Below are 15,516 nucleotides of genomic sequence, written 5' to 3'. Positions count from 1 at the left end.
GGGGTAACTTATTCTAGTCATGAATACATATGGTAATTTCTCCTAATGATATAGTATCTTACTCTTCTTGTCCATGCAGTTTTCTCTAGCTGGGGCTATGAAAACTGTCACTGAGTAGGTGTAAGTCACATCAGATTAGTTACCTTATGTGTATGCATCTCACAGGAAACTATTTTTAGAAGTCTTTTTAATCCTATTGACAAGGACCAATTTGAATTTATCTCTATTTCCACCAAGTATGAGAAAAGAAAGAACAATATTCAGCTCTTACCTAGTTTTTCAGTTATAACAATCTGAGGTACACATTCACTGACTGCAAAAGAGTCACATACTAATGAAGTCCCAAGATAGATCTACCAACTAAGGCATACGGTAGCAGAATACTGTGCTTCATTATGTCTCATACTTATCTGTGGTGCATTACGGAGGTTCAAAAAAAGATGTGCAAAGTTTTGAAGCAAGTAGTGTATGACTGTTTGTCTTCCACTTTGACTAGCCTTTTGTTTATAGTAATAAATGTGTAGAACAGTTCAAAGGTCAGAACTGACTGGGAAAAATCTCTGTAGAAGATTTGATGCCATTAAAAAACAAACAAACAGAGGAAGTATTTAATAGAATTCTGAAATTTTTAAGTCTTGTTTGCTCACAGAATTTTTAACCAACTTGCTTAAAGCAGTGAAATTACACATGACAAAATGTGGGGCTTTTTTGCAAGAGAGAATTAGTAATACACTGTAAAGGTTCTATCAAAATTTTTTAACTACATAATTGATACCATCTGGTCTTTCAGAAAAGACTGATCTGCTTTGGGATAAACTATGAAAATCACAGGTCAGCATCAAGAAAACATATTTCTAGATTATCAAAACCATAAATAAGATTCTGAATTTTTCAGCTCACTGTGTGAAGTCTTGTGCATGTAATTATGTATTTGCTTGATTTAATAGTTCTTTGTACATTGGAATATCAGAAATTTACATTTCTAATTTCTTTTTTACATATAGTCACACTCCTTCCTTAATCCTTTTTCTTTCATATTCATCTATTTTAGCTCAGGAAATATTTTTGGTCCATTTCGTTTCCTTCTTTATAAGTCAGGAAATATGAACTGTTATACAGCATGAAGCTCCATTTTTAAATTTTTTTTTTGTAAGGAGATAAAATGTTTACAATTACTCCACTGACTGGACTCCACATTGCTTGGCTATCTGGTCTCTCTGCAGCTATGATTCAATGATTCCAGTTCCAGGTGTAAAAACTTTTGCTGCTCTGGTTTTTAAATTCATATTTAGATTACAAACTTATGCAAAATCTGTGAATTCTGTGCCCCTTCCTGGCAGGAAGGAATCTCAAACGAATTAGGAAATGGCTCTTTGTCATGTTTTGGCAGGCCATTGCCAACACCCAGTTCTACCTTCACTCTCCACTGCAACTAGTGGTTTTCTGTTCATCAGCACCTGAATGAGAGCTAGATGAAGTTACATGAAACATGGGGAAAATCTTGGGCCTTTTAGTAGTGTTACTAGTCAATTGGCCTGTATCACTGTAGTCAAAGCTTGGGAAACTGGGAAAGAAGTGAAGTTTTTGATTCACTTCCAACATTGTGTGTATCATACTAGAGTCTGCAAAAACTATCAGATCAGAAAGATCATATTTTGGAATCCCTTTGTATGGGTCTAAATGAGTATACTGTGCAAAAAAGAAGTCCTCGGGATCACAGTCACTTTTAGAGAAGTGCCAAGTGCTTTGTTCTTTGATACTGTCCTGTTCTAACTGGATGAGCTTACCTATCACTAGACAGACAAATTTTCCAGTCAGGCACCTTACTAGAAATGTGGGTTGCTCAGCTCACAAAGTGCAAGGAGAACGGATCCATTTCAGAGAAACCTACAAGGCTCAGGAGATGAGAATAGTGTGGTACAGGCTTTATTCAGACAAATCTGATAAGTCTAATTCCCTAGACATGTCAAAGAGCTGGAAAGCAGACAGCAGTGAACAGATCCAGGAACTGGGAACGGCAAAAGGCAAGTGCCAGGTGTTTTCTAGACATAGTGCTCACTTTTACTGTTCTTGTAATCAAATTTATGTCTACAAGTTTTAGAAGAAAATACTGAGTGCTCTTACGCCACTGAAGAGATTAAAAAGGTAGGAGGGAAATGTGTTGCCAAAATAAGAATGTAACATGTGGGCACATATGTAAAATTTTCCATTGAAAACATAATAGTACAGTTGAAGGAAATTGCTTTCTAGCTACCCTGGTACAAAAATAAGTAAGGTTTGATGCCATACTCATGGATGGTATTTTATTAAAGCCACTGGAAGGTGAGAATCAAATAGGGAATAAACAGTCCCTTTTATGACAACAAAGAAATTGAGAGTAACAAAGAAAAACAAAGGTCAGTGGTTCTTTTTTTACCTACATTTGCTGTTTGCTTTTCTTTTTCTATTTCATTTTGGTTTTGTGTTTTATTTTTAACTCAACATACTTATTTATTTCTAAGTGGTTTCAAATATATTAATTTATATGAAAGCTTTTTATTAGCATCAAGCTAATTTTTGATTTTTTATCTAGTCTTTTTTTGTGGGGGGGAGTTAAATGGGAGAAAGATTTATTAAGTGTATATTGTCAGGATTCAAATGAGCTGTAATTAATTTCTGGTCATGAAAATTTTATATTCTCTATTATAACCAAGAGAAAATTATCACTGTATTTGCTGAAACATTTGTAACATGTTTGAGGAAAAAAAATCTCAGATTTCAGCTGAAGAGCCTAATCCTTGATACAAAAAATACCTGTGCTTGAGAGACCTAGCTAATGATGAATACAAGGAAAAATTCTCAATGTCCCCAAACATAACTGCTAAACTAATATGTGTCTTCAAGCTTTTTATCACACCTCCCTTGAAAATGGAACAAACGTTTATGTAGCTGCATAAAACTGTTTCACTACTCCACTGCTCTTATCCAAGATATGACCTCTATCATTGAGTGGACACCAAAAATCTTTAAAAATTCTCAGGGATAAAAGAGAGCATTTTAATTGGTGAACTTCTTTATGTTTTGTTGCACTTTTCTCTTGTGTATATTATGAAATATGTTGCAGTATATAGAGACAACAAGTACCATGTCTTGACTATGGACAACCACAAGAACTGTCAACATCTGGGCTATTTTATTGTCAATGACAAATATGATTTTAACAGTAAGTTCCTTCGCCAGTCTAGGATGTCTAACTAATATTTGAGTAGCTGCTTCCATTTGAATTACACTACCATTAATCATATCAACTAACTCAATAAAAACAATGTCAATACCATAAAACACTTTTTCTATTGAATTAATGAGGGCAGTTGGTTACTAACAGGTTATGACTGCATCAGGAAAATGCTTAAATTAACAAGAGAGATTAACAAGGAAACATTTAATAAAGATATCATAATTTTTAACTCATTCCAAACCCTATGAGGAAGGAAGGATTTGTATTATGAAGATAGCCACTGCATAAACTTGCTGAATATGATCACTTTACTATTTCCCCTGACTGTGTAAACTAAGACATATGACTGGCCCTTTCTTGATTTTCTGTTTTCTTTCTTATAGAATGTGAGGAATTGCATACACCCTTCGTTCAGTGCTGTAAGATTTCCCAATAGAAATACTGAACACAAGCCATAGATTATTCATACATAGAGAGATTTTATCTTTCTGAGAGAAAAGATGCTCTAAAAAGGTTCTCTAAATCCACCTCAAATAATGATTGTTTGTGTGGCTTTAAGCAATTCACTTATGGCCTTTCAGAAGTTGCTTACATCTAAATTTTCCATTGGTTTTGGTTAATGGAATATCTGAGTAGCAGTATCCCTGCAATTCAGGCTGTTCACCTTAAACTGAGCCTTAAGCTCAGTTTCTTCAGCTGCAGAGTAGTTGCAATAATACTTGTTTTTGTCCACACCGACTTCAGTATTCATGACCTGATGGCCAGAAATGAATTTCACTATGAGAATGATTTAAAAATAATAAGCTCATTTATTTATTGGAAGGCAAAATGGAAACGTCCTGAGGATCTTTAGACACAGCAAAGTAACGTAACTACTGTAACATGAGAGCAGAGTAATATAGTTAACTGTCTATGTAATATGGAAGAGCTTTACCTCTCCTTTTGTGCCTTTTGTATCAGTCAAGTCAATGAGGAGGTGCTGAAGGGACAGCAATTCCAGCCGTAGAACACTGAATGCATTTAACTTTGGCCATGGACTAATACCAGCCATGATGGAGCAAGTAAGATCTCTCTGGCATTACATCTTGAGAAAAACCTTCATCCATGCAAGTGGCTCTCTTCACCTGAGTTTGATTTCAGTTTTGCTGTATGTAATAAATGTGATAATGTGATAAATCCTGGTCTAATGTGGTATGAAGTTCATAGTGCTGCTAAATAGAATTACATTCTTATTGGAGAGAAATTAAAACATGTATAATTTTGTAATGCGTGACTCAAATTTTCTATCCATCTCTGGCCTCAGCCTGCCTATGGCACACAAAGCACACCATGTTGTGATGAAATACCTATGAAAACTATCTATGAAACAGGTAATTTTTTTCAAATTAATACATCATAGGATGTTTGACACATGAATACTACAAAATAAAGTACTTTACAATTTTTCACTTATGGTCCTTCCTAAAAATGTGGAAATAGTGAAATGAAAATATCTCAATTTTGTATTTTTTCAGGATTTTGGTGAAGTACGAGTTTTTTTGACTCCTTTTCATTTAAACAGAAAACAAAAAGAAGGTTACTAAATTTTTACAGTATCTCAGTCCAGTACTGGAGGTTGATTTACTTTATTATTTTGAGCCCTGATAAACCTCATAAAGCAACGTTATTATAAGAAGCATCAAATCTGAACAGCATTTTAGCTTAATAAGAGATTGGATGTTAAAGAAGGAAACAGCACTTATTATAATGATGTGCAATAGAATGTTGCTCTTATTAGCTTATTGGCTTAGAAGCCAATTCTACTGTTTTGGAAGCTTAGTATAATTCCAAATGCAAAAGATGCAAAGCAATTAAGAAAGTGCTATTGAATTGTATTGCTTCCGTCATAGTAATACCAGTAAAATATTTAACTGTTGTGATCATTTATAGTTGTTCTAGAAGACTGGCATTGTGGTCTCACAAACACTTTGACTTTTGAGGGAGAACGATATTCAGGGTTTTCTTTTGCTAAATAAATATAAAGAGATGAGCAGTCAGGGCTTTAGAGTGTGAAATTGTAATATAATGCCTTTGTAGTAATGTGAATTCTATTTTAAAAACAATGTTTTGATATGGCCAAGCATGATGTTCAATGTTTTTTAAGATACATGTTTGTTCAAGTCCTCCTACTAAAAACTTCTAAAAATAACCAGAAAATATTTATATTTCTCAACAATTGAATTCACCTTTTACTCAACTTTTTTATTTTCTTTTTTTTTCTTAATATATAGGCATATATTAAAAAATTTTAACAATCAGTATTTTTAAGCCCCTGATAGGCCATATTATGTGCACAAATTTTCTCAGGCTTTATTCCCATTGGTAATATCACAATGGAAAAATACCTTTTCAAGTTAGTGTTAAATATTTGTTTTGTTATATCCACAATGATTTGTGCTTTTATTAAACAAATCACGAGTGAAGGACAATATTAAAGGCATACATTTATCTGTAATTATTACTCTTCCATGAAAATATTCATGCTAAAGAATTCAAGTGGTTTAAGTTCACCAATTTGAGTTTCCCAGCCAACACACCACATAATATAAGTGCTGGCTAAAATCATCAGCACACCTACTAGGATTTACTCATTTCCTGCTGTGAGATATGAATTAGGAGGAGGGCAAAGCAGGCTCAAAACTTAAAAGGTATAAAGAAAACTTTATTAACAGAACTAAAAGAATAGTAAGAATCAGAATGAAACCTTCAGAACACTTCTCTTCCCCTCCCCATTACCTATTTTCTTTCCCTCTGACAACATAGTGACAAAACCTGTGATTTTCAATCAGTTACCACCTCTACAATAGCCTTTCATCAGTTCTTGTAGGAAGAGGAATTTCTCACCATGCCATGGAGACTTCTCCACAAGAAACAGTTCTCTTGTGGCTTTTTAATTTCCACAGATAACAGCCACCCAGAAAATCTGCAATCATGAAGTTCCTCCCATTTTCACAGCTTTCCCACTGTTCATGTTGACTGGCCATGCCAATTTATGGGGTACTATTTTAAGGATGAGCTGTTCAAAAGCAAAGGTTCTCTTCATCTATTTCATCTGCATCTCTGGGAACAGAGGTCTTCTTTCCTTGCAGCCAAAAGGTCTTCATTACTCTCATATCTCTCTGTTCAAACTTCTCATGGGATCACAGCTACTTCAGCATCTGCTTTGCTTCGTTATAAGTGTCTCTGCTCATATCTACAGTTTGAACACTTCACCCCCCCTCCCCCCCACTTTTTCATGAATTAAAGGAGATATTCTAGTGCATCATAGTCTATCTCTATGGCTTTACCAAAAGAATTCCAGCCCAAGATTAAGGCATCTCCCCATTCTCCTTCCATTTGGGACTTGATTCCTTTACTGACCTTGGTGTCTTCATTTTGTCCTCTACCCATCTTCACTCTGTCCTTTTCTCTCACTCTAGCGAGGATCAATGTTTTGCAAGTTTCATCTGTGCAGTGAAAGAGTTAGTACCTCGCCCAGGCCTGCGGATGGTCATGATGGTTTCTGCCGGGCAGTGGCTGAAGCAGTCACGGTGATGGATTTCAGGCTGTGCTGGTGTTGTGCCAAGATCTCAGGGGGCCCGGCCAGAACAGTGGCGGCCGCTCTGGCCGCATGGCTGGTCCCTGGCCCTGCTTCCTTCAATTTCAGCTGCGGGCCGATGGCTTCTCCTCCCTCCGCCCGGCAGCCGCTGGGGCTGTGCGGGCCATGGTGGGGGAGGCCTGGCCAGGCCTGGAGCCGCTCCCGGGGCCCAGCGGACCCCGGCTCGGCCCGGGCCGGCAGCGGGGCAGGGCTTAGTGTCAGCACGGGGCTGGAGCCGTGGCCCGGCCCAGCCTCGGCCGGGGCCCCGCACCCTCCCGCCCCCGCCCGGCCACCGCTGGGCTCAGGCCCGGCCCCGCCAGGCTGCGCGGGCCGCGGCGGAGCGGGGCCGGCCCGAGCGGTGCCCGGTTACCTCTCCAAGGCCAGAAACAAGAGAGAGATTCCCCGGGCTTCATTCATTCATTCATGTGAGATTGTGAATCTCACAGAGGCGGACCTAGCTTCCTAATGGTTTCGTAGGTTTTCAATTCTCAGAGCCAGCCAGCTCTGGTATCTGCCAGGGACAGAGGAAGCTCTTAGCAGCTTCTCTCAGAAAAATCATTTCCATGGGTGTCTTCTTCCTTCCTCACCAAATGTCAAATAATGCAAAACTAGCACAAGAATCAACGTATGTGCATTACTATCAAGTTATAAACTTCATTCCACATGCTTTGCAAAAGATTCATTTGAGTCTTAGCAAAATACTTCCTTTCATGGCATGTATGAAGATCTACAAGTTTTTTAAGAACTCCTAGTAATCAGCTGTTTTCAACATTTATCAAGGCTCCAGCAACTATTACTTCCCTTCTGGTGCTTTTTTACCATTCTACTATTTTCATCTTGGTAGAATTTGCCAATTAAAGCTGGACAGCTGTAAATTGTGTTCGAAAAAGGAATACCTTCTTCCTAAAATTTAAATAACCTGGAGACCCCCGTTAGAAAATGAGACCAGTACTTAAACATGTATGTTCCTCTGTTTAGTGCCACTTCGAGAGCTTTAAAACATCTTGATAACACTTAAAGGCAGAATGATCTTGAATGTTTTACAACACAACTGATATTTAATTAGCCTCAAATCTGTGCTAGAAAGACATGTTTGTATACCCAGAGCACTACTCTATCCAAGAGTGAGCATATTAGGGTTTATATTGCCATTTCATTTCTCAGTGGTACATCTTACGGAATGCTGTGTTTGGGGCAGGGGGAAGGCAATCAACTGGAAAGGACTCTGGTGAGTGCACAGTACGAAAATGTAATTCAAGGACAGCAACTAAAAATGTTAAGATGACACTTTGCTGTTGCTGCTCTTTGAAATACTATTGTTGAGATTTTAACATTAATATTTGTATGCATGTCAACATCTGTGTCTAGATATTTTCAAACTGTTGATGACTTACGTAAATGTCCACTTTCATGCCACAGAGATGCAAGTACCAGACAAGTGGGAATATGTATTACCTGCCTGCCCTAAAATTTCACACAATAGCATGCTCATAAGGTACAAAGTTGTAATAGATAAAACTTCTACTTCCAAAATACAAAGGGATTTTAGTATTTAAATACACCCCAAAGACTGACACAGTGGAGAGTGCACTCTTTGCACTCCAGTTTTTCAGCTTTAATAATCAGGAATGTGAACTATCTTAGTTGTTTGATATGTACTGGGAGAACAATCTAGTGGGCTACATCCCTGACTTTTACCACCAAAACCATAATTTAAAGCAGTTACATAGTTCTCAGAAGGAGCTGGGGTTCCCCTCACACTTTAGGATTGATTCTACTACTGTTATCTCTGTGAAAACAACTGGTTTATACCGTGTGAATCTGATTCAGTAAATTGGAGTTTAATCCTACTAGGATTGCTTTATTTTTCTATGGCTCTTAAGGTCATCACATGTGCTAGCAATGTGTAAGGAAGGACCCAGGAAGAAGAAAGAAGAAATAACAGATGTAGAATTTCATTCTATAGTGGCATTATTGTAATTAAAATAATAAACACTTCATTTCTGTAAAGATGTGTAAAGTGGGTGTGGGCAATAATGGAATGTTACTCCAAAATTAAAGCAAGTCTGGATTATCCTCATTAATGTTTCTATCCTCCAACAAACTGAATTGGGCATTTCTGCATCTCTGTCAGCTGTTGTCAAATCTCTGAGTATGTGGCAAGGCAGGACATCAGAATAAAAAGAAAGACAGCTTTTTTTTCTGCAGACAAAATTAACTTTTCTTTATATTCTAAAAGCTGCTAGACTTTTAGAAAGTGATTGTAAAATGAAAAAAAATAATATTAATTTGAGTCAAAAGGATAGGAGTCCTTATCTTCTGTTTCTCCAGCCCAAAGACTAAGATTTTATTTTTCCTCAAAGAATCACAGAATCAATTAGTTTAAGATCTCTGAGATCATCGAGTCTGACCTATGACCTGACACCACCTTGTCAAGAATACCATGAGTGCCAGCAAAGTCTTTTCTTAAACTCTTCCAAGGACAATAACTGTACAATTTCCCTGGGCAGTCCATTCCAATGTTTAATTACCCTGTGAAAAAAGTCTTCTGATGTCCAATCAAAATCTCCCCTGGCACATTTTTAAGACTGTGTCCTCTTGTCCTGTAATTTGTTGCCTCGGGGAAGAGGCTGACCCCCACCTGGCTACCTCCTTTCAGGCAGTTGTAGCGAGTGATAAGGTTCCCCCATGAGCATTCTTTTCTCCAGGCTAAAGATTTCTCATTTAAACCTTAGATTTTATTGCATGGAGCTTGTCATATACCAGATCATTCCTCTAGAATATGCTCTGTCTTATTTCAGCTGAGTAACATGCCTTTTTTCCCTGTTAAATTATCTAGGAATATTTATTATTTCCAGAAAGGACTTAATATATGATATTAATTATAAAATTCTCTTAGATAAAACCTGTCAAGCTCTCAATAACTGGATGCAACTCCCAATGTCTCTGATTAGCAAAGTAAATATAATTAAAATGACTATAGTCCCTAAATTTAATTACCTATTCATGAACATTCCTTTATTTCTTTCAACATAATTTTAAAAAAAAACCCACAACTTTAATATCTCTTTTAAAGATTCCTCTGACTATATAAAATTCCAGATTAGGTATAAAAGCATTGACTTTGCCTCTTAAAAGTAAACTACTTTCATCAGACTTTTACTGAATTCCAGGCTCAATAAAAATATATATATAGACAGAATTCAACAAAGGTCTACTTAGAGCTGGAGCTAGAGAGACAGTGAAGACTAATTTAAAGTACTTCTGGAGAAGTTATTCACCCATTTAATTTATCCTTGAAGTTTCCCAATACATTTTTTGCCTTGGCTGATTAATAGGATTGGAGAACAAACAAAAAAAACCTTGTGAAATCACTATGACTGTACGAGGAAGATCTAAATGTAACTTAACACAGTAAGGTTAAGTAGGTAGGGTTTGGGGCACTTTGTAGGAGAATATAAATGTCTTTCTTTGCAAACAGCTGATAAAAAGACTCACTGTGATATTTCACAAATGTTCTTTCTAGAAGATCCCATTCAGCACTTTTCATTGACTATGGACTATTGACTGTGTCTGGGGGGCAGGATCTGGCTTTCACTCCCCATCTTCCTGTAACTGAATTTCTCAGGACTCTTCATTTGGCAAAATTATTTGCTTAGTCTCAGCTAATGTTTCTGGTCCTCCTTGCCACAGAAATGCTTCCTTTTTGGGGTGCATCTAAACAGTTGTACACACTGAACTTTAGACACATACATTAAAGTACTCACATGTTTATAAAAATAGCAAAGTACAGAGATTTTGAAATCTCTTATGCTATGCAAGTGTCAAATAATGTTCACCATGTTTTTAGATGGACAGAATAGAAGTAAAATGTCCTTTTTTGCATCATGAATTAAAAGAACACAAATTATAAGCACTAGGCTATCTCTCACAGCTCTTCCTATTTACTTTGTGTCTGCCTGTCTTATCATCTTACCTGCTCCCTGAACACGAAGATAAAAATAGTAGTATCTTCCAAGAAGAAGAAGATGTTTTCTAAGACAAAAAGTTCCTGCCATACTTGACTCCTGAGTTTAACCTTTTGGGTGGGACCCGGTTAAGGCTTTTTGAGGGCAGTCTGCAAGATGTTTATGTTGTTCTGTTCTTCAGACTCAGTGAGAGTTCCCCAAATAGTTCTCGTTGCATCATACCTTACGGCAACACACAGAACTCTTTCTCCATCTATGAGTATGTCACTCTGACTATACAGATATTTGACTTTTTTCAGAATCCTTCAGTGAAAATACATTTCAGGTGTCAGCAAGCATTTTGCCATGGTAAAGCTATTCAGCATGTAAACATTTTAAGGATGTCTGATCTAGCAGTGTGAAGTTACTTTCTCCAGATCTGAGAGATCCTGGTTTAAATCTTTTCTATGCAGTATGCATAGCAGATAGCCCTTGATCTGAGCATGATAGGGCTCAGATGAGAACTGCCATGTTCATCACCAAAATTCAATTCAGTTGTCACTTCAGTGAATAAAATTGTCTCAGTGCCTGGTGGTGTTTTCCAGACTATGGCTGTGATCATCCATCTTTGGAGATGTTAACACCTATGACCCTTAAACCTTGGTGGGACTGTAACATAGGCATTTTTCTGTCTCTTCCAAGCAAGAGATAAACTAGTACTCATCCTTAAGGTACTTCTAATTGAGTTGGCACCACAAACTGTAACAGATCAGTATCCACATTTTATACAGTGCTTCAGTGTTTGGCTGCACATCCAAGATACCAGAGTGCTGTGACAAATCTCTCACTCCAATGCAACTCTCAAGATGATATGGATTTCAGTTGTTTCCAGTGTGTAAGAGACATATGTGCTGTGAACAGTGAATACCACCGCTCATAAATGCTTTAATGGGACAGCAGACCACAGGGCCTCATTGTATTCTATCTCCCCAACAACAAAATAGAAGCAGAATTTTGTTAATTTATGAGTGGTGAGGATGCATCTCTTTGCACTGTTAAGATATTTAGGCAATGCTAATAAATTACCTCTACAAAACCCAAGTTACTTGCTTGATTATTTTTGTCACTGATGGTTGAGTATGCAATGCCTTTGTTTTCAGATGCATTTTTCCATCTAGAAGACAGGCTACTGATGTAGAGGGAGGTTATTGGCATTCTCAGTGTTTTGTCCCTGAACTTTGAGGCACTTGGAAAAAAAAAAAATGTCTATTTCAGCTGTGTTACTTACATCTTCTTGGTTATGTCTCATCCCATGGAGTGTTTCTATGTAAAAAAAGGCACTTCCAGGAATTTCATTAAGGTATTGGGAAGTCCAGTGTGCTGATGCTGAACTCTATTCCCAGAACTATCAGCTGAATCTGTCAGTGGCAAGCTTTCCTGGAATAACATCAGAACCCCTGATTGTTATAGCCAAAGAAATGGTGTTAGTCTTTCTCTAGCAAATTGTATTTAAGTGTAGTTTGCTGTGAAAGAGACAATTGTTTTGAAACCCCAGAGGCATAGGCACATTACTAAATCTTAGGCAGCTAGACTGATCCTAATGCTGGGACTGCTGAATAACAAGACTTTCTGGTGCATCTGTAAATTTACACAGTGGTGAAATTTGTGTACAGGGAAGGGTGAAATGAAAATTAAGGGAGGGCTACATCTGTCCCAGCTGCCATGAAAAAAAAATTGCAATTTTTATTTTTCCAAATATTTTTCTATGCATTAATTGATTATAAATAAAGCAAGTAAAAAAATCAAGGCTTTGTATCTTTTATTTTATTGAAAATTAGGATGAGCAGCTGAAACTGGATTTTTTTGTAGAATGATATTTGCAACAAAAAGGATCTGTGCAGAAAAAATTAATTTAAAAGAATTTGAAGACATGTTCATGAATATGAAATAATAAATGTGAAACAAAATATTTTGACGTTAGTGAAGTTAAATTTTTTAACACTAGTGATATGAATGAGAAAGCCACAAGACTTCTCTTTGACACTAATTTAGTCATCAATACGATACATTTCTGCAAAACAACTTGATTACAAAAAAAAGCAGCATTTTCTGCAGCATTTTTTTTTTCTTCTGTCGTATTGGGCTTAATATAAAAAAGTCTGGAAAACTGTTTCAACCTTGAGAAAGCTAGGGAAGCTTCTTCAGAAAAGTAAAAGGTAAGAATAACTGAGGGGATGACAGTGGAAAAAACCCAGATGGATCCATGCTTCAGTAGGTTTAGAGGGGCTCATTTCTCAGTCTTAGTCTCAGCCTTTTCACATTTTTTGCTCTCTTTGGCAATAAGCTGTCAAAGAAGGGATTTGCATCTAAGTAATAGTCTTGACTGTTACCAATTGATCCAAATTTATGGTTTTTAATTAGCACTTAGTGGGCATCATATCAAGAATAAAGGCTAAAATAAAAGTAATAATTTTGATTTTTCTCTTTTATGTTATAGCAAATGAACATTGCTTGAGAGATCTTTGTCTCTAAACAGTAAGAAGTACACTGTGATTTCTGCCAAGTAGAACACAGTTTGAAGGATAAGGGATCTGTTACCCTGTGATTGCCTTTGTTTTGCATAATGCAATTAAATAGATGCATGCCAAAATATAGAAGATGTGCAATGAGAACACTAATTGTACTTTCATTCTTTTACAGTATGAATTAATTTTTGAATGTAGAGTCTTTACACCTTTAACTGTGGTGATGACTCTCACATGGCAGAGTATAATCATGCAGAATAAACACAATCTGTGCACTAGTTGTCTTCACTTTTTTTCCCCTTACAACATCTAAAAGAAGTGACACTTTGACTGTTTAGGTATACCTTCATATTCCCAGTTTTCTATGACTAGTGACAGTCTATAGGAGTGAAGTATTACCCACTTCAGAGGAAGATCAAGTTAAGAAGCTCTTAAGCAAGATGAGTGTACACAAGTGCATGTGACCAGATAAAATAAATCCAAGGGTGTTGAAGGGATTGCTTGACACCATTGCGAGCCTAACTTTTCATAATTTTCAAGAGTTTAAGATGATTGGAAAGGTTCCTAATGGACAAAAAAGGGAAGACATCATGCTTACTATAAAGGTAATAAAATAGATATCTGATATTGATCAGCCTATCTTCAGTCTCTAGGAATGATAACCAAATCTTTCCAGAAGCTGTGGCCAAGCTATTGACAGACCATCAAAATGGGAACAGCCAGCATGATCAAGAGTGAGTCATACCTGAACAACCTGACCATCTTCTTTCATGGGATGACCATGATGAGGGGCAGTAGCGGATGAGATTTAACACAAATTTAGCAAGATTTTTGACACATTCTCACATGGTATCATTACTGTCAAACTGGAGAGACAAAGCTTCTGATTACTTATGTCCTGCTGTGTTGTCTATCTTTCCAGCAGAAAGAAAAAAAAAATACTCTTTCAACTGGAGTAGTTGAAGTCCTCTGTGAGGACCAGAGCAGAGAACATGAAGGTACTCTTATTTGTGGTGGGCCTTGTCCATTTCTTCTTCCTGGTCAGCTGGCCTGATGCCCACTCCAGTGTCACTCTTGTTAATCTGTATCCATAAACTCAGTTAGCTCATCATCCATCTGCAGGCAGGAGAATGAATCCTATGAGTCTACATTACTCGATATGATAGTACACAATCTGTTCCTTTTCAACTTTAGGCTGTGCAACCCTTTTTCTCTGATACGTGATGTGCTCAGATGTAAAACCCCATTCTCTTTCTTCTCTATGTGTCAAAGCTTTCTTTATTAATTTTTTTCCTAAATCTCTTTTACTGCAATGGTTAATTTTTGTCATGGCTTTATCTTAGAACTTAACTGTTATAAATCTTCCTTGACAATGATATAACCTACTAGTCAATGGAAGGCAGAACTGCTGTAGGCCCTCAGGAAACCTGCATATGTGTGTGTGTTTGACCATCCCATGCAGCCCACTGGGGTCTTCAACCATTTGGTTAGCATGTGTGCCTTGGAATCCTTATGTCCACTCATAATGCAGATGTTTCAGGTAAAAATATCTGTAAAATAAAGAGAGGCTTCTGTAGTTCATATGACCTTTGAAGTGTCATAAAGCAAGAATCTCAGGCCCAACTAGCTATAGCTAATTTTTAAACTACAGACTGATTACTTGAAATAAATGTATATTTATTCATTAGTGTATCTGACAAAGTTTCTCCAACAAGAAGTGTAATAGATAATGTCCCCCTATTCTCTGAGAATAACAGTTTTCATTCAGCATATTTACCTGACTGCTGAAATATAAGCATCTATTTGAGGACTATGTTGAGGCAAAGTGTGTTATATTAATTTCATTAGAGTTTTAGTACCGTAGAAGAAGAATAAAGCAGCAACAAATAAAGTTTTAAATGACAAACACATGTCTCTGCAATATGAAAAGATAAAATATATGGGGCTTTTATGATTGCAAGTATTGGGAATATGATTATAATTAATTTAGTGCTTTCCAAATTGTGCAATAATGGATGATTATCAGACAAATTAATCTGAAATATTCCAGTTCCTGCATTTTTTGCAATAAATTGAGCCAATTTCAATCCTTCATTGAACATGTAAGAGACTTATTTTATTTGACTTTCATTAGATTTGACAAAGGTGTATCAGTCATGGGGTACAAAAAGTATGATGTATTCAAGGTGTCATCATAATTCTACCGACTTT

The sequence above is a fragment of the Pseudopodoces humilis genome, chromosome 5 (assembly GCF_049639895.1).
Source record: "Pseudopodoces humilis isolate 2021_Gansu_Grassland_sample_001 chromosome 5, ASM4963989v1, whole genome shotgun sequence".
NCBI classification, from domain to species: domain Eukaryota; kingdom Metazoa; phylum Chordata; class Aves; order Passeriformes; family Paridae; genus Pseudopodoces; species Pseudopodoces humilis.
This window is presented reverse-complemented; position numbering follows the sequence as displayed.